This window comes from Odontomachus brunneus, unplaced genomic scaffold (genome assembly GCF_010583005.1).
Source record: "Odontomachus brunneus isolate Ranch 3 - 2012 unplaced genomic scaffold, Obru_v1 Obru_scaffold_100, whole genome shotgun sequence".
NCBI classification, from domain to species: domain Eukaryota; kingdom Metazoa; phylum Arthropoda; class Insecta; order Hymenoptera; family Formicidae; genus Odontomachus; species Odontomachus brunneus.
In genome coordinates, this window is record NW_022639550.1 from 623,615 (window position 1) to 646,374 (window position 22,760).

The 22,760-nt window shown below is 49.8% G+C and overlaps 1 protein-coding gene across 3 annotated transcripts in view; it reads right to left on the reverse strand.

Annotated features, from left to right (window-relative positions):
• LOC116848743 overlaps window positions 1–22,760 on the reverse strand; it is an 82,218-nt gene that overhangs the window by 23,426 nt on the left and 36,032 nt on the right. Inside the window, exon 1 of one of the 3 annotated variants that reach the window (XM_032825163.1) lies at window positions 1,558–5,912. The exons of the other annotated variants lie outside the window; for them this stretch is intronic. The gene's annotated coding sequence lies outside the window, so the exon portion shown is untranslated. Of the gene's footprint in view, window positions 1–1,557; window positions 5,913–22,760 lie in introns of those variants that run through there. 3 annotated transcript variants of the gene reach the window in all.

Genomic DNA, 22,760 nt, shown 5'->3' on the forward strand with positions numbered 1-22,760 from the left:
GGAGCGGTCGAAGAGCGGATAAGCTTTCGAGAGCACACAACGCGGTTAGGAGCATCGGTCAGTGGCGCGGGTGAGAGAGGGACCGAGAGGGGGGCGGGTAATTAGAATAATTCGGGCCGCCGTGGTTCACGCCACCCGGACGAATTTGCATTTTAAATGAAGCGATGGCGTGCCAGGGGCCCCACCGTGCCGGTCGGCAGAAGAAGAGAGAAAGAAACTGCGAGGAGAAGAAAGAGAGAGAGAGAGAGAGAGAGAGAGAGAGAGAGAGAGAGAGAGAGAGAGAGTAAGCGAGCGAGAGCGAGCAAGAGCGAGCGAGTGAGAGGGGGTGGGGCGCGGCAGAGAACTTTGTGCTTTATAAGGAACTTTAATATTTATCGCTTATATCCCGACCGAATAAGTATATGTATATATCCGCCCCTTCCTTCCTTCGGGGCCACCGCAGTCACGGGACTCGGTGGTCGCTGCTCATGCTCGTGTTCATGCTCATGCTGAAGCACAGCCCGCAACTTCCTTCTCGTTCCTTCTTCGTCTCACGGTCTCTTTCGATCGCGACCTGCTCCCCCGCCCGCCCCTTACCCTCCATCACTCTACCCCCCGCCCGCTTCGCGATGTCGGATGATTATCGCGTAATTAGCACCGCTGATTTTCGCGTTGCGTCATCGCGCACGCACGTGCGACAGATGATCTCGCGATGCGATTGCCCTGTCGATCCGTTGGACGCACGGCATTTCGCCGGTCGGCTCTTGTCGTCGATATCATCGAGATATCGGCCGGATGGAGGTCGTCGTAGGGATGTTTTGTTTTTTCTTCTCTCTTTTTCTCGTCGCTCAAGCGCGCGCAGGTAATCAAGTCGAGTGCGTCGATAAGTGTCAGCGGAAATTTGTGACGAGAGAGAGAGAGAGAGACCGTGAGGAAAACGCGTCGCTGTCGCACGTACGAGCGTGCCACGAGCGCAGATTTACGCCCGGGAATGTTATTTATTTGGGTCAGATCATTATCGGCTTTTCAACGCCGAGGCGAGGAGTAATGCGTAAAAATATCTACCTGTGGAGATATGCGAGTCTTCGCTGATACGAACGCGCTGGAGAACGCGTCCGACTCGCGACACACGTCCAACGCGCACGTCCTACTTGAAAGCGACTGAGCTAATTTCACGCAATTCACGCGCAAGCAAATTCAGCAAACACGGCCGCCGGATTCACGGTCGATCGCGGTGGCAAGTAGTTCGCGAAGTGGAAGCGGTCAAATCGCCGCGACATTCGCCGGCCTATCATAGGATAACGGATTTCACATCGGCGAGTCGCGAACGCAGCGAGGGTGAGTTTTTCTGATGGGATATCCGAGACAAGTATGGACGTTTATACGAAGGTCGACATTGAGTTACGACGCGAGGTGTAGGCATAGCCGCGCATCGCTCTAATTGGCAAGAAACTCGACGGATAATTTATTTATTCGAGCAGGGCGCGCGCGGCCACAATTACACGCGGAAACGTTCGTCACGGTGGCGGTTCCCGCGAGAAAGCAAGAGACAAATGGGAACCGTGTGTGTGTGTATACCTGTTGATTTTTATGCGGTCGGTACTCTCCTCAGCTTCTTCCGAGTGATATCCGCTCTTCTCGAGAACCTGCTCCTTCGCGCACCCCTCGAGAGACCGGCCAGCTTCGTTACGTGCGTTGTGCGGTGGTGGTTGTCCCGTTTGCCGTTCGTTGGCTCCTGATGGCGCCTGGTTGATGCCTCTCTTCTCCTTGATCGCCGTCAGTTCGCCGACATTGTACAACGTCACGTTGCACCTCGTGCTACGTCCCACGAGACGATTTCGCGGCGGGACGACACGCGTGTGTCGTCTTGGTGTGCGTCGCGCGCTCGACTCGACTCGACTCGGGCCGCAGGAAATGACTTCGCTTTCACGGCAATGAGACGTGGATGTGACACGAAAGCCGGAAAGACGGAAAGAGAGAAGGAACGGCGGAGGAAGGGAGATGCGCGGATGACTATATAATGGTACACCTACGGGGACACGTCAGATGCCGACAGGAAGATTTCTCTCCCGACGACCACCTTCCACTATGTCGCCCGCCGAGCCAATGATCTGCGCCTCCTTATCCCTCTGTGCTTCCTTCCTTACTTTTATTTCGCTCTGATTATTTCGCGGAAGTGTGCGATCGCCTGTCAACGCACCTTCTTCTCACCCCTCGAACGCATCAAATGTAAACCAAGTCACCGAGGATGTGTCTCTGTATTACTGTAGGACTGTCGCGACGATTTTCGAGTGCACGAACCCGCGTTGGTCCTTTCAGACGTATCTGACCATTTCAGGAGACAGATTTAACTCTTTCGCGAGAACTTGTGAGTGATTGCCTGGTGTTTTAATCTCGAAAGAATAATATCGTACGAAGAGAGAGACTCGACACCTTTCTTCCGGTTTTCCCACCGTCGGTTCTAATAATCATCGACGGAATGTCGAGGTCTTCACGTAGTTGTTCCACTTGCACCAAGAGACCGGCTCACTGGTAACCACGCGTTCAACTTCCGACTGTTCTTCCCGCCGCCTCAAATTATCCGCACTGGGATTGTCCGAAGGTGAGCTTCGCCCCGTGCCCCTCCATCGGAAGCCGCAGACCCGATCGCGATCGCCCCCCTCCCCCGACTTCTTCTTCCCTCTTCTCGACAGGTTGACGCTTCTACCTCGTGCTCGAGCCGCAGCACGTGCAGCTACTCTTGGTAGCCGGCGGAGTGGCAGGTCCGCGCGACGCGAGGGCAAACGCGGTGGACGACTGCGGTCGGCCGGCGAACGCGCTCGAGGAGAAGGACGAGCGCGTCGAGGTGGAGGCAGAAGGGAGCGGGACGCAGGTACCAAGCGCGGCAAGGGCGCGAGAGCGGCGAGAGATATACGCGCGGCGAGGTAGCCGTGGCAGAAGTGCGAGCGAGCGAAGAAGAAGAGGTAGAGAGACGGGTAACGAGAGGAAGAGAGCGACAGAGAAAGAGAGAGAGAGAGAGAGAGAGAGAGCGAGCGAGGAGAAGGAGGAGGAGGAGTGAAGGGGAGACAGAGAGAGAGAGAGAGAAAGAGAGAGAGAGGGAGAAGAAGAGAGCGAGAAAGAGAAATGCTCAGGACAAGATGAGATGTGGACCACGCGGAGGACACGACGTGTCTGAAGTGGGCTCGGCCCGCAAACGGGGGTTACGGGCTTTGCTTTCGGTCAGGTCCCCCGTACCCTCTGCCTGCCACCGCCCGTGTCGTCTACCGCTCGGGTACGCACGTTGTGTGTGTGTGTGTGTGTGTCGCGCGTGTGTACACGCTGGACGACGAGGTGAGGAAAAAGAGAAAGAACGAGCGAGGGACGCGCGCGAGAGAGAGCGTAAGGGCGAGCGAACGGGAATATGAGGGCTGCGCGGGGGAAGGGAGAAGATGACGGTAGCGTGTCGTCGCGTGCTGGATGTTGCAGGCCCGCGTGGCCCGTGGCTCGTGGCCCGTGGCCCGGGTTGTGCCCACGGCTGCGGAGCGAACTGTGGCCCGTGGCTCCCGCTGAGCGAAAGAGAGAGAGAGAGAGAGAGAGAGAGGAGAAAGAGAGAGAGAGAGAGAGGTGGCAAGATTGGAGGGGTTGACTCGCTCGAGGAAAGAGAAAAAGAGAGAGAGAGAGAGAGAGAGAGAATGTGTATGTATATGTATGCGTGTGTGTATGTGCATATGTACCTGGGGGTGGGCGGGCAAAACGCGCGTTCTCCCTCGTACTACTCGCCGTTACCTTGCCTCCTCCACCGGGTTCCTCCGAAGAGCTCTTACTCCTCCTTCTTGCGCCACCACCTTCTCCGTTCTTCTCTCGCATTCGTTCGTTCGTCCTGTACGCACGCACGTTCGCGCAAGGGTAGTCGGAGCGGAGTCGCTCTTTCGGAGGTTGTTCCGTGACGTCCCCCTCCGCGTATCGTGGATGTAATTAAAGGGTTTTCACGAGCGGGACCCGCAGCGGCGTATTTCGTGGGCCCACAGGAGATGCCCGAGATACGGCTAAACGATAGTTCTCTCCAACGAAGGGTATCGATTATGCGTCGCGAGATGTGCTCGAGTCGATTTCCCCGCTTGCGACTTGTTCCCTTTATACCTCAGCACTCTCCGTATAACTCGTTTTTCATTTAAATCAGTCGCGTTATGCTTATCGTGCCCCTTCTTGCCGTGCTGTTATATGCGGCTCGCGGCCGCGAACTCCCGCGGCCGTTATGCGTGACAATTACGTCTTCACAGCGTGCGGCGTGTTACGTCCAAAGTTTTTCAACGCTTCGAAACTTTTTCACTGTGACGCGCACGCAAACACGGACACGATTTCTCTCGCACGACCGCCCTTTGTTGATGCAACAATTCCCTCTATGGTGAATTTAATAAATTCGTTTCCCCTGCGCTTCCCCCTCTCTCCCTGCCCAGAAGTGATCACGTAGCCTCGTATCGATTCATTCGCAACGCGCGTAAATCGCGCGCGCACGCACTTGATCCGACGCGGAATTTTCGGGGCGTTCAATGTCAATAGGACGAAGGCCGGGCGAAAGCAAGGTTTAACGCGAGCCCTTTGTCTTTCGTTTGACGTTCGCGAAACACGCGAGACGTTGCGATGCGAGAGAGGCTGTTGTGTAATATTCCGCAATTCCTCTTAGGAAGACGTAATCGACTGGGTGTTCAGACACGCGAGTGTCCGCGAGCACCGATAGGTCCTCCGAGTTCCACGAAGATCCAAGTACAAGAGAGAACGATCGTCTCGCGAATTCCCTAGCCGGTAACCGAAACGATTCGAGTCCCAGTCCTTGGTCCGAGAGTTCTTACGCAAGGGGCGTACCTTGTTTCGACAATTATATACCCCGATCCCTTGTCTCGTGCGCCGCCACCACTGTTTAAGCGGCTTCTCCACGGGCGATCCGCGAAATGTCGGGTTCGATACGTCTTTTCGATCACGAAGGACGCGAAGGTCGGATGGTACATCAGTCATCTCGCCGAGAAATGGTAATTTGCGACTATACACGCGCGAATATTTAGCTGGCCGATTTTCTCGCGTGCTTCGCTTTGCTCATCTTCCGCGATTTTCGTTCTACCCGGTCCCCCTTTTCTTCAGGATCCTGTATACGTAGCAGAAACGTAGCCGGATAATTACAACAGAGAATACCGCGAATTTATTAGATCCCCTAGAAATAATTAGAGGTTTCCGAGCGTACACAGGCTCTGAGAGAGAGAGAGAGAGAGAGAGAGAGAGAGGGAGGAGAGAGAAAAAGAGACATTCCTCGTCGATGAGGTACGAGTCAGCGTGTCGGCAGTACACGAGTTCTCTGATGTTTAATGTACGGGGTGTCGAATGACAAATAAACACGAGGGTAACCGCCGGACCCTGTAACAACCCCCCGTGGAGTGATTGTCGGATCCCTTGACTCCAGGCAGACTCCCTGTACCCTTGTGTCTCTAGACGACCGTGCGCAGGTTGTACTCGTTCACGGATCATCGCCTGTTAATCGGTGGTTCCAGGCTCGTTGCGGTCGGCCCAAATGTTACAATCGTCCGATTTCTCGGGCATCTACGCGCGTCCGTTCCGTCTCCTTCCGATTTTCACCTCACGATGAAACAAGAAGTCGTCCTTACCGGAGTTTAAATTAACCCAAGTCGATGGAATCTTCCGCGAGTAAGCTTCGCGTTTCGCGATCAAAGCGGCACTTTACGCCCACATATTCGCCACGTATCGTCCGACCGTATCTCGGGCGTCTCCTGTTTGCACGATTCGCGCGAAAGTCGTTAAACGAAGAGAGGGAAGGAAAGGGACGAATTTTAGGACTATTATCGGTTGGTTGCCGCGCAGGTAGAACGGAACCTCCGAACGGAAACTAGGGTACGAAATTACGTAACCGCGTTCTTATCAGATTCAACATAACAACGGCGATGGGACAACCCCTAACAAGAAACAGATCAGATCATTGCGACAAATTAATTTATGGTCGCTGCGCGAGCGCGGCTGCTCCAAGGAGGGAAATTACGAGGCGTATTTGACTCCAGGCTGGTGCGAATGTGTCCTGTGCCAGGACAGGTGAGCGATTTCAACCCTCGGTACGTCCTGCCCGCCCCGGCTTATCTGACGAATTTTGCTAGCGACGCGGTTCTCGTCTGAAAGAGACCGATATTCCTCGATGTGTTATAATTAGGTGATATCTTGCCGAGGACGAAACGATCGCTTCTGTCTCTCTTTTGTCCGCCGACGTAATCGCGCGAAATTCGCGCGACCAATTCATCCATGAGCGATATTTGACTGTAGCCTGCTTCCGAAAACAAAGCTTACGAGTACCTGCTCTCTCGATCGCGCGATTTTTTCGATCTCACCCGAAAACACGCAGCTGCCTCCTGTCAATCCGTCCAAGATGTTAGGAACGCGCTTCTTCCCATTTTATTGTCCTAGAGAGATCGTCCCTCTCTTCCCACCACGGCTATAACACCGCAGATTTCACGCTCGCACCTCGATCAAATATTAATCTCATGGATAAAATTGTAATTTATGAAGAGGCAATATGGGACGCGAGGAAGTCCGCGAAAAAAAGGTGATCAAGTGTGTGCAAGGTGCATCCGTTGTTTCTACGAGACTATTAGGACGAAGCAGGTAGCCGGACGTATCTCGCATCTCTCCAATGTGTACGTCGGGGCGACGTGCAAACAAATTTTCAGGTGATCCTTTCTCGTACGCGTGTGCTAACGATTTCTCGAGCGAACGAGCAAACAGTTCGAAAAAATTCGAGCTGTTTATACGATTGGGTGGCCACAGTTATGCAAAAATGATCCAATCCTCAAAATTATGATTTTCGAGGTTTTAGGGGTTACGAAAGTTCATGCGTCTTTCTACATAAAATAAAAAAGCCTTATGGGTGTCTGAAATTAATTATTTTTTTCTATTTTTTACTAATTACGTCATGTATCAAATTTTCATCTTCATTTTTTTCGAAACGTACTCCTTTTGTGTGAATTGGATCATTCTTGCATTCACTGCGGCCAAATTATCAACGGCGAGGGTGCATTTAATGTTATTCTTTTCGTCGATATCGCGCATTATATTCGTATCAGACGGATATGGCTGGCGGGATTAAACTGTTACGTCCACCCTCTCTTCCACTTACTTACCCCGTCAGATACCCCGAGCTTCGAATTCCGGTCGAAGCCTGAGGCAGCGTCGATTCCCGGAGTCGTAGGATCGATGGCCAACGTATAACCCCGCGCCTCGCCCCTACCAACCCCCGGAGCCGCGGCGCGCGGTCTCTCTTAACGACGATGATAATATCGCGCGGCCTGAGTGGCCCGATGACACCCGCGCTGATAGAACCCGACCCCGGCATTGGTCAGCCCGCCGGATGGATGGTATTAGAGGGTTTCGCCGATTGGCGGCTCTTTGGAACGCCCAGGAAGGATGCGCAGCTGCTGGGACATGCGTAATCCGTCCGCTGATCGACGTCGAGGGAGTAAGCGCGACGTAACGATCATTCCTACGTAGTGTGGATGCACCACCACCATTCCTGCCCTCCAAGCGACACTTGACACTCGCGATCGCTCCCCGTCGTTGCCTCTCGCTTCCCGAGCGCGACGCGGCCACATCGAATTCGAACTCGGATCGATCCGGCCGAGCCCATCCCGCGTAAAAAAAAAAAAGAAACTCATCGCTGTCGTCGCGTGGAGACGAGGGAACGTCCAGCACACGTTGGAATTTGCAGTTGAGAGTAGCAAACGCGAGTAAATTCCGCTCGCAAGTTCCGCTATAAATCGAGCCGCGCACTCTTCTCGGGGTTACAAGGGTCGCGATGCAGTACCGTGGCCGCGTCGCAGGTGCGTTGCAACAGACAAACAACGAGCGCGTGGAAACGCGCGCGGGGAGAAAAAAATCTCCGCTTTTCGGGCGCGCGGTTTCGGGGAAACACACCGAGAACGTTCGGTGCGAGCCATGAATTTCGATAATTGCGAACAATTGCTTTATTATCCCGACAGGTGCCAATAATGGGCGGTGCTCTCGTCTCTCGTCTCTCGTAGCTTCGTTATACAAACACAGCTCATCCTATTTATCTCGCGCGTTTTTCTTACATCGCATCCCTTCGAGAAAGCGCTGCAGGGCGCGAAGCGCGCTCATCATCGACCGGTGCGGCACGGAACGTGAGGACGAAACTGCTCCGGAGAGAATTTTATAGTGAAAATTATTATCGAATTTTGTAACCAAAGATCAATATTTCGTAGTAATCGACTCTCCTTTCATATGCGTTACTCATATCTCAAAAACTGAAACGTATTATTAAAAAATTTGCTGTATTTCCAGTAAAAATTAATTCCTTATTCCTTTTTATCGATCAGAATATCTCTAAATGTGACTTATAAGTTTTCTGATTAGCTTCGAAAAAAGAGTGACTTTTGCGCAAAATAAAACACACAAAGCTTACAAAAGACTATTAATGTAGGAATGATCGTTACGGTCTGCGAAAGAAATGGTCTGCTCGCGTGTACGTTTCTAAAGCAATATTGACAGGTGGATTAAATAAATATTTCGCGATGGCAAATGTTGATTGAGTTTCAAGTCCGAGCGTTTGTCGTAACAGCGCCATTGGGCTTACCGTAGCTCCTTTTTACGACGAGTTCACAGTAAGGGCGCGCTCTTTCTCAAGGGACGAGCAAGGAGAAAGAGAGGTATCCTGGCAAATCGTAAAAAGGGAAAGGGCAGTCCCTTCTCGCCAATTACCAGCGGTGTGCCAGAAAACGGACGCAAAAACAATTGTGGAATAAGAAAGAGAGAGAGAGAGAGAGAGAGAGAGTGGACGGTGCTTAGCGCAACACCTCGCAGCTAAGCAGAATCAACCACGTCGTTAAAGGCAGCCCCGAAATTGTCGAACAAGGTAACGAAACGCCGCGGTCGCGTTTATCGCGCGAAATTACATCGTTGTTATCTCGATGTTTGCTGTTTGACTGTCCAGAGTGTCAAAATTGCCGCTGCCACGGGATATGGGTGTCTTTCCGAATCGCGCATTGGCCCGTGCCTTGCCCATGTTGAAGTGCAGTTCGTGCAGTTAATTATCACGCAACTTCGAGTAAAGAGTTTCAACTTTTCTCGCCTTCTTTTGTTTCTCTTTGCTTTTTTTCGCTATTAATATCGCGGATGGATAGAGAAGCAGTTGGTCGTACGATGGTCGCGCTGCGAGCAGTAGAAATTTGCTTTGAGATTGATTATCGTTGGGTTTTCTCAGGGATGGTAAACGCGAGACCGAGAGGAACGAGCGGCCGTCAGTCGATCTTTCTCGTCCGTGTCTAATCGTAGATAATCTAGCGTGTTTTTGGCGACTTCGGCGCGGCTTTAATAGCTTCCTAAGGCGGCACAACTATTATTCTTCCGGGAATAGACAAACTCTCGCACCTGCGCCCGAACGGTAGCGAATTTCTTCGAATGTCGATGAGCGAGCACGTTGCAATTCTCCGATCTCTACTTCCGAAACTAACTTTTGCGCACATCGCGCATAGAGGTTCCGCTCAGTTAAAATTTTGACCTGGAAGAGACAATATAAAAGAAATCGCATAACATAAGTAGTTTTTCAACCTGAACTGAGATTTTGATTCCCCTTTCGACCTCAATATTCCATTTAATGCCTACTTTAATACTCTGCAATTTATATTAATCTCTTTTGATTTTATTTAAGTTAGAAAGATCTAGTTGTTAGAAAATTCAGGTCGAAAGTAGGGCTAAAATTTCGAGTCAGAGATCGCTCGGCAGTTGTCCGTCAGTCTGCACCTAACGCGTTAAAAACGGCACCTCAGCACCGCCGGTGAGTTAAAGACTGGGCCAAGTGTGCGACACGCAATTACGATCTGTATCGATGACTCACACTGACGAACTATACATACTGATGACACCCAGAAGGAAGAAAAAAACGTTCTTCACCTATACTTACTTCGCTGCGCACACCTGATGGGCGCGAGCCACGGAGCGACTGCATTTACGTGTTAATTATGCGCACCCGGGTCGCAGCACCCTTTCCCGTCGCCGCAATAAAGCGATAAATTACAAATCAGACCCCTCGGTCTCGCGGGCAAAACATCGCGACGCGTTTCGTTTCGTATTCGTGCTTCGTTATTATATAGGCAGATGCTAAACGCCTGTGCCCCTCTGTCTCTTATCTTCGCCGCCTTCCTTTTAAGCGCGCCTCTTTTCTATTTTTTTTTCCTTACTCTTTCGCATCTCTCTCTGCTCCGCGCACACATCCTAGCTCTCACGCCTGCCACATATCTTTAAAGCACTGGTCGCACGCGTGCTCGCCCGTACCTCGATATATATACGCCGGGGTGAGGTTCTTAATGAATTTCTACGCGGCGGACGTGCGGCCACCGAGATATTAATCGAAGGTGGGTAAGGCGAAGTAGAGCTCGCTCTCTTTGATACGATTTGATACGTTCGCGCACGCCCATCGTTATTTGAAACTTCATCCGGGTATCCATCGCTGCGAAAAGGACGAGCCGCGATACATACTCCCGAGCGCGTCAATCGAAAGTGCCGGGATAAAAAGTCGGCAAAACAAAAACTTGGCGGGCTTGTGAATAGAGTGTGAAATTTGCATTAACTTTATTTACGCGTGCAGCGCGCGTCCGAAGCCGGCGTTGCATCGCCATTACTCTCTCTCTCTCTTTCTCCCTCTCTCTCTTCCTCCTTCTCTCTCTCTCTCTCCCTCTTGCCGCCGTAAGCCAAAAAATTCCGATCTTTATTGCGCGGGTATCGCGACGCGGGACGCATCGAATTTTTGCGCGCGAACGCACGATATTAAAACATCGAAAGTCAAGATCGGGTCGGCGGTGGATTTCCTTTTGCTCCGTTTACTCGATTTCTGTCTGGCAGATCCAGACGGCGATATATATATGTATATATATATATATATATATATATATATATATATATGTATACCAGACGCAGAGAGATAGCGAGAGAAGAAGCAAGACGGCAAGTGAGACGGCGCTCACTCGCTCGATCGATCGATCTGATTTGCGACGGCACGCCCGAAAGCTCGCCCCGAAATTTCAACTCGCACTACCAAGATGAGGACGAGGACGAGGACGAGGACACGCGGCACCAATTTGCGCTACCACGCGCGCTGGAAGACCGCACAACGACGGCGGCGTCCTCGCCGATGTATGCGCTGCGTGCGCTACGAATTATCGCCGTAATCTCGACATCTTCATAATTTTAATAACGACCTTCCGATTTATCGCGGTCGCGAGCGCACGCGCGCTCGCGATGTCCCGTTCGCGCGAGATCGCCATCGGAGATTTCGCGCGCCAATGCGTCGAGTATACGACATGTTAACACCCAATCGGACGTCAACTGCGCATAAATTAGCGTTCTGCTACTTTCAATTGCACACGTGCAACATCTCATTAATGGCAGGGCTTGGCTCGCGATTCCAAGTTAAAGCGCGAGTTCTTCACGAGACAGCTCCGAAAGTGGAGAAAGATCAACGAGGAAAATATCGGCGATTACGATGTGTTGCAGCGCGCACAGGCTGCACGCAAACAACCAGCGCGAATGATAGCAGATCAATTTCGTACTTGGCACTTTTTGCCGGAGGATGACCGAGGGATACGCGTCGGTGTTTTGCCAACGGCGGCGCACAGCTCGATTTGAGGCGGCACGCCCATCGTTACGCAAAAAGAAGTTTCATCCGCGTAGCATTTTAATTCCCGCGTGCTATCAGATCACCGACGCGTATATTACGATATAATTTTAAGTCGATTAGCATGTCTTATGAACATTCTCGCGATTAGTTTTCTCTCTTTCTCGCTCCCTCTCTTGCCATCCCGCTCTCACTGTCGACACAAGCCCAACACGAGAATAACTGTTTTAATTGCCGAGCGAGACTCCTCTCACCTGCTGTTCCGATACATTCGAAATAACTTTATATTTAATTACGAAAGAACACACATGCAGAAATGTCACACATGTAAAAATTCTCAACAAACTTGAGTGTGCTATATCTAATTGCATTTCAAATGTTATCTGTCGAATAATTGTTTTCTTACTAAGTCGCGTAATGAGATTGGAAACGCTTCGCGGCCGTTTCAACTGTTCCATCGTCACCTGTTTTTCGCCGGATGTTTCTTTTATCGCCGATTCTCTTCTCGTAAACAGGCTTCTCCGGATCGACTTCGCGATACCATTAAAGGTGCCATGAGAGGATCAGCGCGCACGTTTCTCGGGAAGGATACTTAATTTATTGTACTCGATCCCGGAGAATCGCGCGCGCACTGTCGGGGGACACCTTTAACGCGCATGAAATCTATTCTGAAAAGAACCGAGAAAAGCCGCGTTTCAATAAATCCATAAGCCATTTATATCGAGACAAGACGCAACGTTCGCCACGAAACCTGAGAAAACGATCAACGCGCACACACAGATTCTTCTCGCGTGTGCGTCTTTAACGCGCCATCTTGTCGGTTGTCGGGATTGCGCCGGCTATAATTTCAGGTAATATGTGGACATTCCGACTCCTGCCATTACCGATACTTAATTGGATCCCGTAACGCTCCCGTATCATAATTTCATTACTTATCTCTTGCGCCCGATTGCATTTATGGAATTTCACCGGCGGGTACTCGCAAGGTGGATACACGTTGCGAAACGTGGAAGCACCTGTGTGCACGCTTTAAATAATCGCGGATCGATCTGGGATTTAAACCAAAAAAAAAAAAAAAGGAGAAAAAGAAAAAGGTGTGCACGCAACAACATTCGAGTCGTGATGCGTACGAAGCGCGCTTCGATTAAATTGTGACCAATTATAAGATTGGGTTACTCGCATTATTTAAAAAACGTAAGAGCTGAAAAAACGAATCATTACGCGTCACGTCGCCGTCGTACAAGGCAAACGAAATCGAATCGGCGAATTTAAGGAGGACTGCGAGAGGATTCCTCAATTTTCTCGTGAAAAGGTTCGCGTCAAAAGGAATCATGCGAGGACCATATTTGAAGAAGAGCAAGACACTCGCGATGCTCGATACCGAACCTCGAGGTTGGCAGACGCGAGCCATGCTGCGTTCTTAATACATTTTTGGATCTCGTTGCACCTGTTGCCGCCGAAGGACGAGAAGAGCAGCTCGGGATAATTACGGAGCAATCAATTACGAAAGTTCAGGGCGGGCGGCCGCTTCGAGTACTCGCTCAATTACGCGTACGCGACACACACACACACATACCGGCGAGCGCAGATATTGACACTCTATTATCAGTTAATTTATTAATTGACAAAATCACTTACGTGCCTACCGATCCGTTCCAATTTCTCTGCATGTCATGATGACATTACGATACATGCAATCGATGCACGACAGCTCGGCACGAATCATTATAATAACGCATTCTCGCCGGGTGAAAAACAAACCGAGCGTCACGACAATTCGCGAGACTGACATCTGGTGCAGGGGAGAAGAGGAAGGAGATGTCTCTTTCTTTCTCTCGTGTGGAGTAATTCAAGAATCAATAAATAAACATCGAGACTCTTCAAACTCTGTAGATACTACATAGGTAATAATATAATTTTCCTAAATTTGAATTCCTTTATTTAAACAGAGTGAACAATTGTTTTCACAAAGAGCTAGGAGGTTTTAAAAAAATATGCAGAAGAAAGATTTGATTGGATTAATCAAATGTCTGGTGAAATATAAACAAACTGCAGGATCCCGGGTTGAAGTTACCAAAATTCTATTCAAGTGTTCAACTTGAACAGTTCCGGTCCAGAAATCTTGTTTAGTTAATCAGAAATTGGGAATTCCGATTCGTTCATATTCCATCAGGTTAATCTAACAAAATTTTTCTCGCGTGTATATTTGCTTATTCGCAAATTATTTTACAGCATGTTAAAATATGTTATCCACGGAATAAGTGCTTTTTATTGCTTGGATATCGCTTCTCTCAGTGTGCTCATTTCTTAAAAGTCGTAAAAGAGAGCTCTACTCTGAGAAAATGCATCACACGACACACCATCAAGGTAACTGTGCAAGGTAACGAAATCGAATCAGAGAGTCTAAGGAGAATGACAAAAGTTGCGAGAAGATTCGATTGACCGGGAATCGGAATTTGAAGAAAAGCAAGGAAACCAAACGAACTTGGCCGTCCATTTTTCACGAGATATCGTCGATATTTTTCGTACAGTGTGGGACCAGACCACGAGTAATGGAATGGTGCACGCGTGACGTTTACGGCCTAACGGTGCTTTTCGAAGGCATAATCTTCAGCGATCGAAACTGTCATTCAGCGGAGCGACGTAATATCCCTGGCGGTCGTAAAGGAACAAAGATTTCCGCAAACCCCTGCCGGCGGAAGCGAGCGAACCGCTCGATAGCGTTCCCGATAAGCGAGACCGATGATCGAGCAACACATCGGAGCTCATCACCGGCCTGATTCCGGAGGAAGCCGCGAACGCGATGGCACCACGGCGCCTCCGCCGAGGATCCAATTCATGCGCGAGCGAGCGAAATTCGTCGGATTGCTCTCGACGACGAAATAAACCGAGGCCCTTCGGGGAGTCGACTCGCTTTACCTCGTTAAAAGGAACCGCCGTGGCGGCGTAATATCTCATTACATTTTTGCCACGGCGCGTAATGGCCTCTCGATTTACACTGGCCAGCACGCTCGCTCGCTCGCTCGCTCCGTTAGGTGGCAGCCAATCGAGCCGATGAACCGTGGGCCGCGGTAAACCCCCGGCGACCAGAGCGTTAACCAGTAACCAGTCACTTCCACAGTAATTACGGGGCTGGCTCGCGTTCGCGTTTTATAGGCGAACCCTGCGACCGAGACGAGACGAGACGGGATGAGACGAGATGAGAAGAGAAGAGAAGAGAAGAGAGAAGATGAGACCAGACGAAGTGGGGCCGGGCGGGACGGGATGGAACGAGACGAGACGACTCACTCGCTCGATTATTGCATTACCCATGCATAGGGCTTGGCAATACCACTCGTCCAAGTCATAAGCGTCCTCGGAATCACCTCGCCGGACCGAGACACCTTCGTCTCCTCTCGTCAGATTCGCAAAACCCTGCTCCTGTCCCTCTTGCTGACCTATTTGCTGACCTATTGTTGACGCTCGGACTCGCGCGCCTAGATCGTCGAGGGCATCTCTAGATCTCGATGAGCTCTCGAAATTCAAGGGAGAGGCCAACCCTCTCAGTGGCCGCAAAACGATCGCTGCGGGGAGAAGGAACATTCGCGGCCGTAAAGACTGTTTTACGCCCGTCGGCAAACACGGTTAATTCTTTATTTAGAGAGAAGCAGTTAGCACATCCGGACGAGACGGAATTGAAAAAAAGGACACACGATGCGAGGACATATCTGTAGGCGGCGGAGCGTGCAGCTGGCGCAGAAAAAAGACCGAGACGTTCGATCTCCGTTGTTAGACGGATTGTCCGGAGCTAATTAAGAAATCGAGTCCGTGCGCTGGAGAGGTGGCGATGGAAGAAGAGAAGAAGGAGGAGGAGAGGCGCGTGCGAGAGCGGCTACGCGATTACCGTCTTCGAGACCTACTCTTGATCGATTAATCCGATCTCCTTCCTCCGGGACGCAACGTCGTTGGGTTAGAGAGCAACGGAGTTGTTGGCTCCTTTCGCGCTCGTCTCGCGACTCGAGACACCGTTGTAAGCCGGATGTTTATTGAGACAGGTGATCACGGGGTGTGTACGTGTAACCACCTCCTTTCCTGTCTCATCTTCCCTCTTTTTTTCTCCACGATTCACCGCCCGGAGAGCCGTCGTTCTCTCGGAGAAATCAAATTTACTGTCGTAGGCGTTGCCGTCGGTAGCGCGTACGCCGACTTTCGCGCTAATTACCTACGCCGAAGAACCGTAGGTTCATAACCGTACTTTATAGACGGTGATCCGGACGCGCGCAATCGACCCGTCACTTCCCCCCCGTGTCTTCGGCAACCCGGTTTTCGCGTTTCGCGCGAGGGTGACGTCTGGAAGGAGAGAGGGCCATCTCGTGGATTCCATTCTGTCGTGAAAGATCCTTTCATTCTGTTCCATTATCCTTAACGAAAAGAACGCTTGGTTGAATTAACTAAAAGTTTCTGACGAAATATGAACAAGCCAAAAAGTCTGTTGAAGTCTCCTCAGCATTCCCTTTGAGTTGACCTTTGAGTTGAGAGGTCTTGCCGACTAGAACAGAGTTCTGGTAACTTCAATCGGAATCTCTGATGTTCATATTTCAACAGAAATTTGGTTAATCCACCAATGCTACAGTTTTTCTAGTCAAAATTAGGTCAAAGCATGATCATTCTTAATTGGTCCGCATTCTGTCAACCATTTTTAGAGATAACGTAACGCAAGCTAGCTTTAAGACTGAAATGACGAAGAGTACGTTGCAACTTCTTTCTCACTCGCTCGCTCGCTTCCTCCCTACAAATGGTGGACGATGTCTTAAGTCCTGAGGAACTGTAGCGACGACAACCACGTCGATAGAACGCGCGGCTCGAAAGAAGACATCAGTCCGGTCGTCTGGAAGCAACGCGCGATCGTCTGGCCGGTCGTCGTCGTTGAGCATTCGTAACGACTGCGAGCCACGCCGCGGTATATAAACGATGCCACTCTCTCCTCTCTTCTTCTCATTTATTTCTTCAGCCTCTTCTTCCCCTTTTCTTATCCGCGCCTTAACGCCTTTGCGTTCACGTTGACGCGCGAGTACCGTCATCTTCGGCATGCGATCGTTCTCTCCCTGCCGGGTTTTATGCCTCGGCTCTTTGACTAAGAAGGTTTTTGTGCTTCGTTATGGCCTTCATATGAGTTATGCTAATTGAATGCGTGATAATCAGCGACTTTAATTGGAATGTTACCGAGCCGCCACGTTGCCCGTCCGCGCGCGACTGAGTGTTTCGATTTTCAGGAGGGTTTATTGCGCAAAACAGCACATCGATCATCACGAGTCGAACTCGATAAATTCGCGGCTGTTCTGATATATTCACGGCTACACTAATTGCAAGAAACCCTTGAAATTTGCTCGCTAATTCGATGACTGAGCCCACGAAGAGGAGAATTCGGCTCCTGAATAAGTAACAACGAACGATACGCGATATATATATTTGAAAGTAAATATAAATATTTTTTACACAGACGCCTGAGAGAATTGTTGAAATTTCTATCAGAAACCGAAAAGTTTAAGATAAAGTGCTTTCTTCGTAACTTGGTAAACAGAAAAAGGAAAAACCAAACATTCACAAAGTGATTGCAAATGAAACCAACAGGAACTTCGATTTTATATTAAAATATAGAGTATATAGAGGATATAAAATAAGAATAAATAAATAAACGGTTTAGTGGATAATAAATAAAAAAAACTATACGTTCACGATTTTATCTTAACCTCGAGGTTAAGATAACTCGTGAATGTTTAGTTATTTTTCTATTTGCTACTCACTTACTTATCCATTCTTCCATTTTATGTTTTCCACTCCTACACCTTAATATAGAGTCAATGCCTCTGCCTGTTTCTCTTATCTGTGATTATTTGATTCCTACTTCACTAATCTATGCTAAAGAGTATACTTTCTCGTTGATAAGGATTATTATTATTATTAAGTGGCGAAGAGAAGAGGACATCGTTGTTAGTGCCGGCCCCGGCCACGCAGATATGGCCGGCGATATCGAACTCATCGATCACAATTTGGTCGTGAAATCGCGCGGCCTTGCGTCGTGCGGCCACTTTTCAAAAATCCCAAGGTAAACCCGTTTAAGGGCGCGCGCGTGCGCTTGTACGCGATAAAGATGAAAAAAGATCGAGAGAGACGGCGAGAAGACATGCCGCTGTCTTTTTAATTTTGTGTCGTTTGCACCTGGTGCTCTGCCGAACTGACGCGCCGGCAAGCGACTCTCCGAGGGGACCGACATTTACATTTTTAACTAATAGACTATCAAATCGAGGCAGCTAACGGTGACAAATTAAACGACAAAAGTATCGCGTACCCTTTTCACACGTATCCCTTTCATTCGAGAACGTAAGGTGTCTTCTAGTTGCATACATTTGCAAACCCACCCAACACGGTAAGTAGAAATAATCGCTCTATTCATTTCAATCGCTTAAAGTATCATTTCGACTGATGTTTTAGGGAAAGTCGGGGCTAGTTGCCTACAAGGAATAAGTTGACAAAACCGGTTATTATCAGTATTTTCTAACAAGTTACAGAATTGAGCAAGCAAGATTTTTAAATATATAAAAAATGGCTTTAAAATCCCTGCTTTCTTGATTCTAAAATCTGTTAAAGAACAGTAGAAATAATCAATTTTGAAAACTTAGTCCGATAGCCAAACTACCACCTTCGTTTCATCGGCGACGACACGTTCGCGTAAATCAACTCAGGTGAATCCACGGCGGCACATCGAAGCGAGAGATTGTCGACTTTGAGACGAAATAAAAAATTAATCCTCTCAATTGCTTAATAAAGTGATCGTACAAATGGAGAAAAAACAGAAAGTTTCACACATTCCCCAAAGGTGAGAGAAAAGAGAGAGAAAGAGAGAGAGAAAGAGAGAGAGAGAGAGAGAGAGAGAGAGAGAGGGGGTTGCTTGGTGCTCCGTGATTTTTCACCCTGCGCGATTATTCTGCAGGGCAGAGAACGCAGGATATAATCGCGGTACGAGCGCGATCATCGCGATCGTCGACGACAAAAACGCGGATAATTGAGCCATTATACGGAAATACGTAATAAACGGCACAAGTAATTTTCCGAGTATCGAGACGTTCCTCCGCGCCTCTCGCGCGCGCGACCGACTCTAAATTACCCACGGCTACCTCCTTTAAGTGCGCTCGGTAGGTATGCCGCGTCGAACTCTCGCTTTTTGTCGTCTCATCGGAACGGATCGGGGCTGCCCGTCGTCGTCGTCGTCGTCATCGTCGTTGTCGTCGCCGTCGTCGACGGATAACATCGATTTCTACCTGTCTTTTTCCAAGCCCTTAAGCCAAGCGGCCCGCTTAAGGGATGCGTCCAGATTCCGATTTCGGTGCGGTTCGCCGCGGTTCTTTTGTGGATCATATCTTGCGCGCGTATCCATCGGTCCCGAACAATGTCGCGCGCTCGCAGATGCCGGACGATAAAGACCATGCGCGAAGCAGGTGGAGTGTACGAAGATGCAGCGGACGTAGAACAGCGGACATAAATTCTCGATTGCGATTGCGGATCGGCGCTCGTTACGAGGATCAGTCTGAGCGCCATCAGTCGCCCAGGGCGGCTTGCGCATCGACGATCGCGCGTGTGTATGTGTGTACGCATGTAATCTGCCTCGCCGGTAATTCGTCCGGCGCGATGACTTATTAAAGCGCGTTAAATAGGCGTCGATACACCTGATAACGGGCTGTAATTGATTGTACTAAAAATCGGTACTTGGTCGAGAGGTGACGTTACGCGATTATGCAGATTGACCGACGGCTATTGCAGCAGAAGCAGCGGGTACGAGGAGAGTGTAATCACTTAGCGCGGCGCATGCGGCTAATTTTTCGCGGCGCAATCTCTCGATCGCGAGGGCCGCGTTATCGACGCGGGATCGACGACAATCGGCGGGACCGCGGATTGAACGGCTCTTCTTTTGCCTTCCTCCCTCCCTTTTTCTCTCTCTCTTTCTCTCTCTCTCTCTGACCTGACGTAAGCGCTAAATTCCGCACATCGCGATAACAAGTACGCGCAATCGCCGTAATTAAGCGCGGCCTGCGCGAGTAAAACGTCGGGAGTTCCCTTTAATGCTCGAATCACGTAGAAGGCGAACGTCCGTGTCCTCGGCCATGGGGCGCGCACGGCCGAGCCGACGCCGCGACGGAGTTGCGAATCAATTTACTAGCCAATAAAGTACAATTTACGCGTGACACACGCTCCGACGAGCAGCGCCGACTTTAGGCGCAACGGTGCCTTGAGCGAAGTCTCCTGACGTATCACTTTGTACCCTCTTTCATTGAAATCCGACTTGGTGTAAAAAGAAAGATAATAATATCGGGAACAGTCTTGTCGCGAGTTTCTCACTGTGCCAACTCGAGCCGATTTATTCCAAATGACATCGACGAAGGAGGGAAAATCGCGCCGCAGAGGGGGACGCCTCGATTTAGCGAAAATCCGCTCTCCGAGCGACGACCCTACGCAAAAGGTTACGCCGCGGACGATGTCCGCGATGTCGTAAACACAGATCACCTTTATGGTTAATACATTATCACGGTGACGGGTAAGTAATAATGTTTCGGGACGATGCCAGATGCGCCAATGTCACACACCATGGCTCGGCCCATGGTGCTCGCCGCAGGGGTCCCATAGGTCGTCCCTATCGGGGATCCCGCGCGATTCCTGCGGTTCCCTGATGCATTCGCGAGCGCGCGTGTAGGACGCCATTATGCGCGCGCTACTTCCCCGCGACGACCGCAAAGCTACCTGCGATTGATAATCACGCCAATCACACCGTTCTGCCTGCTTATACACAGAGCCTCCAGAGGTTCCTCCGGAGAATCTTCTGTACGAAGAAAATGCGCAACTCGCACGTGAACAATGAGAAATCTCTGAATATTTTTTCGTTGCAAAATGACTCGGAGCGATGAACAAAAAGGACCGCGATGTTTTTCCGGATGACGCGCGCGCGCCGAATTTACTCCATCCGCGGTCTTTCTTCCCGCCGGCTCCTCTATATTATTGTTAGCATCTCCGCTCGAGATTATACGCCCATCGAGTCCATTGACACGGGGCAATCTTGAAATCGCACGCACCGGTCGGAAGACAATTTCCGGGAGAGCGGGGAAGGACGAATCGCTCCTTAGGCGTTTCGTAAGAATTTCGCGTCCGCGGCCGGATTCCAACGACTGGTTTTACGTCGAAACTGCAAATGGATCGGGGCCTAAAATATGTCGGCCCAATTTGCCGGTGTCTGCCGCCTCTGGGCAGCCTGAAGCGGCGGTCGCGGTCGCCTCCTTGCTCTCTCGTTAGTCGCCCCGAGCTGCCCCTTACACACGCGCGTACTCTCCTCTCTTTCCCTCTCGCTTTTGCTCTCCTCCGCGTCTCCTTCCATTCACCACCGTCCGGCCTCCACCTCCTTCGCTTTCCGGCCCCGCTTAAAGGAGATATATGCGGCATCTCCCCGCTGAATTCGGCGGTTTGATCGGCACCGCGTACAGGTGCTCGCGAGCGAGAAACGTCGTACGGTAAGTACGAAGGACGACTTGTCGCTGGTGGCGTAGCGCCGAATGCGCGAGATCGTGTGTGCGTGCGTATACGCGTGCGTGCATGCGTGCATGCATACGTGCGTGCGTGCCCCGGAAAATCTCGGTTAACAGATTTACGCTGAAGTGTGTTGCGTGCACAGATCGTATACAGGATCGGGCTTAACATCGGGGCTAATTACGGAGACGTTACCATTTCGCGATTCCTCGAAACTGCGCGTCGAGCATACGAATCGGCACGAACGAGAGGAAACGCAATTTCGCGATGAGGGGCGCTCAATTTTCGGTACTGGACGCGATGCTTTCGCCGAAGCTTGCTTCCGGCGAAAGATATTAATCTGTAAAAGTGAATGTCTCTCGTTCATCTCGTAACGCGTAGATTAACTACTGTCTCGTTATCTGCGCTCGAGAAATCATTTACATATCATAATTTACAAGTGTATTACGTGTAAACTATCGAGACACGATCAAACGACACGATTTCGATCGGTATCTTTTAAGGAACGTCCGTTTGATAGTAATCAATTTACGACGTTTCTACATTTTTCACGTCAACCTGACGAGCCTCACCGATGCGAGCGGGCAGATGATCGAGATTAACTTTAAATTTAGGTCGGTCGCGTATCGCTGGCATCTCGTAAATTTGGTCGGACTGACGACCACCGTAAAGTCATCGGGATGCGAATTTTTTGGTGCAGCATTACGGCTTGATCTACAACAGATACCGTAAAAACTGGTCGATTTTCCTTGTAACAATCGACTGTGATTAGCCAAGTTTTATGGCTTGCGACACCTATTGTGGACCAAGCCTATGCGGAAGAAAAACGAACGATTATTGAGTAAGTAAATAAGTCAATTTCGTAAATTTTACGATATCCAATCCAAACTGATGAAAAGTTACCTCGTTATGGCAATATCAATTAAGCAAGATAGCCGGCTCGATCGCAGAGAAACCGTCGACGACATGACAAAAAATTACAGATATTTCCCCTTTGAAGAAACTGCACATTGCATTTATATAATTTCCCAATTTTCTTTTTCATTTCAAAATAAGAAAAATGAGTCGTGCTCTCTAAATCTTTTTAGGAATCTCACTCAAAGCGATAGTGCACGAAAGAAAAGAGTTGGTTGTATAAAAGAGTTGGTAAAAGTGTAGATAATGAAATTTCTGTGGCGAAATATAAAGGAACCAGAAATTCCGCATGTAGTTATCAGAATTCTGTTCAAGTTAATAAAACTTCCGGTTAACTTGAACGGAATTCTGGTAACTTCAATTGGAATTTTCTTGTGTTTCGATGGCATTCTACCTTTCGAGTGAGACTTCACTCCAAGAAATTTAAAGAGTGCGCCTCGCATTTCCAGTCATTCGCGCATTCACAGTTCAGATGTAATTCCGCCCAATTATTTGCGCGCATTTCTCTTTCTTTCTCTGCTTCGCGTCCCCTTCGGTTCCTGCCGTAACTCTTCCTGCAATCGCTCGCGATTGAGGAATTAAAATTGTTCCTCCCGCAGGGTTCGGACGTTCCTGCGGAAAGAAAGAAACGCTCGGTGCGGCGGCGGGAGGGGGGGGGGGG